The sequence below is a fragment of the Peromyscus californicus genome, unplaced genomic scaffold (genome assembly GCF_007827085.1).
Source record: "Peromyscus californicus insignis strain IS unplaced genomic scaffold, ASM782708v3 Scaffold_83__1_contigs__length_181783, whole genome shotgun sequence".
In the NCBI taxonomy this organism is placed as follows: domain Eukaryota; kingdom Metazoa; phylum Chordata; class Mammalia; order Rodentia; family Cricetidae; genus Peromyscus; species Peromyscus californicus.
In genome coordinates, this window is record NW_026294599.1 from 21,531 (window position 1) to 26,214 (window position 4,684).

The window sequence follows — 4,684 nt, forward strand, 5'->3', positions numbered from 1 at the left end:
TTATTTATGGTAACTTTCACTGGAGCACACGTGTAATTTATTGAATAAAGTACGTTTGTGTACTCATCTTAAATTAGCTTCTCAGTGTCTATGTGATGGTGATGTAACTTGGGAGTTGCTTGGAAAATACTTAGCATAGTGCCCTCCTGGTCAACACTTGAGGATGGGGAGGAGACAGAGTGGAGATGAGTCTCAGGTATGTCCTGCATTTGGGAAACAGAACCAGAACATGTATTAGCATACCTTGGATGCTTCCTCCCTGCTAAGATTTGTTCTTGGACAAGGCACCTCCCTTTCTCTGAGGCAGTGTTGTTTGTATGTTTGTTTGCTTTTGAGACAGGATTGCTCTGTGATAAACTGAAACTCATAAGAGCCATCAAGGCTTTACTTGTTTTCTAAAACTTCAAGATTACCAAAGATCCTTAAGGGGCCCTAACTTAGTGCTCTATATCACCAGACTGATAATTTATAGCCAGTAGGACTTGCCTTTATCTATTAAATAAAACCCTGAAAGTTAATAATATTTGGTATAATCCATATAAAGGGAAGTGCTTTAAGCAGATAAAATGAAACTCTACATTATTTTAAAATATAAAAAATTTTCACTTTCAAAATTCAATTGCAAGTATGAAACTGGCAAGCTTTCATAAGCAATGTTAATATAAGTTGCCATTTCCAATAGAAATGTTTCTCAGCCTTCAGTAAAATCTATAAAGGCCTTTAGTGTGAAACAGATCTATAGGTCATGTGGGAGGCTCTTTGCTTCAGTTTCATAGGTTGATAATTCTGAAGTCATAAAAGTTGCTATAGCTAATGTCAAATTGTTGCATAAATTAAGGTTGGTAATTCAGGATTCTTTTTTATAACTTATATGTAGCACATTTTTGTCAAATCCATGGTGTGAAAAATAAAAGACAGATAAAGGTCAGACATGATTGTGGTTTAACTTTAGTTTTATTAAATTTTTCTCAAGTACTTGTGCCATGTATTTGGCATTGTACATGAAACCATAGTAATGTACAAAGCACCTGTGCTTTAGAAGTTGCATTAGTTGTGTTAGTCAGGGTTGTCTATATGAACAGAACGGATAGAATGGACATGTATGTGTATATGTATGCATGTTTGTATGTATGAGATTTATTAGAGTGACTTCCAGGCTATGGTCCAGCTAGTTGAACAATGGCCATCTTCTGAAGAAAAGTCCAGAATGTAACAGTTGTTCAACCAATAAGGCTGAGTGTCTCAGCTGGTCCTCAGCATACATCAGAATCCTGAAGAAGTAGGCTCTAACATCAGTGAAGGAATGCCTTGGCAGCAGGATATATGAATTTACAAGTGAGAATGAGGGCAAGCATGCAAAAAGGAAAATCTTATTTCTCCCATATTTTTTATATGTTCCACAAGATGTGGCCCAGTCTTAGGAGGTGTCTTCCCACCTCAAATAATCCAGTTAACTAAAAATCCCTCACAGTTGTACCAAGTTGCTTGGGTTTTTAGTGAGTTCCAGATGTAGTCAAATTGACAGCAAATGATAACTATCATAGAACTTCATTATCATTTGACAGGGAAAAATCTTGTTTGATATTTCACTCTATTACTTCATTTCTTTGTTTTCTTACCTCTTTCCCATTTTACCTCTATTTTTCCTCATCTTTTTCATATTTATGTTTAATAATTCTTGGAGGGTCAGAAAAGCTGTTTACAGTAAAGCAACACTTCAGGGTTGGATAGGGGCCCTTTTAGTCAGAGTAGTGCCTGAACCCTTCTGGGATCTGGTGGTAGCAGAATGCTCCAGTGACTGAAAGCAGCCCCCTCCTTAAAACACATCTATAAGAAACTTCCCTAATGAGGACATCACTGAGACAGGTAGGGAAGCCCAGCCAGTCTGAGACATAACATGACTCCACTCAATCCAAAGGAGTGTTGACCAGAGAATGAAAGACCAATTCTAAAGGCATAGGGAAATGTAAAGTCCCTACATAAGCCAAAAGAATATCTTAGGATCACAACTAGTGTGCTTGTAGTTATACAATATAAAGTCTTGATAATGAATATTGTAAACTAAAGTTCAACAGTGTTTTAATAAAGTATTCCAATTTTCACTCCGTGGTCATTCAATAGCTTCAAATCATGCCTTCCTATTTTAGAGATTCCACGACTATCCCCAGAGTTAGTAATTTCCTAGATGAATTCTAAGAACTCAGCAAAGATGCTCACCAAAGCCCTAGGGTCCACGGTTTATTAAGTGGATGTGACATTTGTAGGACTAAGTTATTCTTTTTCCCCCCCAAACCAAACTGTATCCTGCTTTGTTAAAGATACTTTCCATAAACAATCATGGTTTTTCAGGCAGGACATGGGCAGACAATCATTAACAGTATACAAGAACTTCCAAACTCCCTTCTTGTATAGACTGCCAAAATCAGAAATCCACTATAAAACCTGATGAGCCTTCATTCGATGCTTTGAAAATGGTGAGAGCTTAGAGTGAGGGCTGACAGTTCACATCGATGATGTTGTTGAACAACTTTTCACAAGCCAACTCTGACTTTCAAGAATCCAAATGAACACGGCAGAATTATCAATCTGAAGATCCACAATCTTTCATAAAAGGAACTGCTGCTCTTTTAAGGACACAATGATGCCGCTGCAAAGTCTGGATTGCCTGATAGACCAGCAAAACCAATTTTGGGGGTCAGATTCCAACAGGTCTCTGGGTTGAAGGGAGTTGAGTCTATGTTGATGGTCCAGGGGAGGAAGACACAAAAATGAATTTAGAGTTTCCCACACAAGGCATTTTGTGCCATGGTGGTCACGTATGTCAACACCAGGACGTCTCTCCTGAGAGCCAAGAGGAGTCTTTCAAAATTATCAGGGAAAGATGTTTTCCATCATCAACCATCATCAGTCTATCTTGGGAGACATTTTGTTAGTGACACACGCTCCTTCCCCCTGAAAACAATGAAGTGTTTTGTGTGCTAACAACATAGCTTAAAAAAAAAAACAAAACCTGTCTCGAAAAACCAAAAAAAAAAGTAAAACAAAATTCTACATTTTTATAAAACTTGATAAAAAATAGTGTTTCAAACTGTACAGTCACCAGAAGTACAAAGTTATCAAAAATGCACACATTTCACTTGGCATCTCCAGCACCTTCAGCTTTCTGTGTCTGGTCTGTTTTGGCATCTCCATTTTCTGCAGGATTATTCTCATCCTTACCAGCATCAACTTTCCCCTTCTTCTACTTGGGGACCTTCTCTCCCTTCTTTGCAGGGGCCTTTTTAGGTTTGGGCTCTGGCTTTTGAGGAGCAGCTTTAGCAGACAACCTTGCAGATCTTCTCTGTGGCTCGTCCCTTACCTTGGCTTTATCTCTTTAGTATCCCCTTCAGCCTTTCTTTTGAGCATGGCGACGGCCAGGGACATCGGTGCTGAAGGTGGGGATGCAGTGGTACACGGATTTGGTCCATCTGGGGGTCATTCTCACTGCTTCTTCACACTCCTCAAGACTAAGTTACTCGTGACTAATTCCTCCAATAAATTTCAAATATACTGTGTGGCCCAAGTTTTGTACAGTGTACCACACTGTAAGTAGATAAGGCTGGCTTTGTCCAAGGTCTCCAAGTATGTAGAGGCATTGTCTATAGGTGGTACACTCCATATCTTGCAGTTCAATAAACTGATCAAGGCAAGGAACATTTTTATTCCTTCAAGTTTTTAAAAATGCTATTGTAAAGGCAGGAAAAAAGTGCTTTTTAACCAATAATGTGGGGATAGTTAGATGACCCTGGAGGAGAAATCAAACTCAATTCCTATGTAGTGTCTACAAGATATTTTCAATTATATATATAAAAAAATCATACCAAGGTAAAAATTCAGTACTTCCAGATAAATACAGGGGACTTGCTTCAGACTTTGTAGTAAGAAATCAAAATAATCTGTAAGAGTGTCACAGACTTTCCCTAGAAATTTATATACAAAAACAGCCAGTGAGAAAAATTTAAAACTGATATACAATGGTTATACCCTGCATATTTTAAACACTATTTGTGTTTAGGGTACATAAAGAAAATTTACATGTCAATTAATCAAAACAGGTAAACATATTCATCAGAAACTAATTTTACTTGTTTCTCTGCCTTCCTCCCCTAGAGGAAGGGGAGGCTTGCTCAGATATTTTACAAAAGAATATATGAAAGTAAATAATTAGATTAGTAGACATTAAGAGAATGCAAATAAAAGTTACAATTTAAGGAACCCACAATTTGAAAACATCCCAGAGTCACAGAGTAACTGGGATCCCATGTCAGTTCAGAGTGTGAAGTGGCACTGTGTATGGGAATCATTGTGGAAGTTTTAACTTAGTGTACAATGGCCACGTGATGCAGTAATTTTCTAATAAATTCATGACTATATCACAAAAGCATAGTGTTGAATTAAGTAATGCTCTGGGCATCATAAAGTGGACATGGGATGTGCACTGTGTGTATATTGTTTTTGTTTTTGTTTTGTTTCTACCAGGCTTTAGAACTAGGGAAACTAAAGATAAATACCAAAATAAGGGCTATCTGATGCAGCCTGTTGAATATGCAGCAGAGGTATGTGAGGAAACCATTTGAAGTGTTTTAAGAATTATCAATCTTTGTTGAGACAGCAGCTCTTGGCTGTACGCAATTTTTAAAACAGT

The 4,684-nt window shown here is 37.7% G+C and overlaps 1 pseudogene; it reads right to left on the reverse strand.

The window, feature by feature from the left end:
- Positions 1–3,133: 3,133 nt before the first annotated feature.
- LOC128102854 (non-histone chromosomal protein HMG-17-like) lies at positions 3,134–3,405 on the reverse strand (annotated as a pseudogene).
- Positions 3,406–4,684: the final 1,279 nt, after the last annotated feature.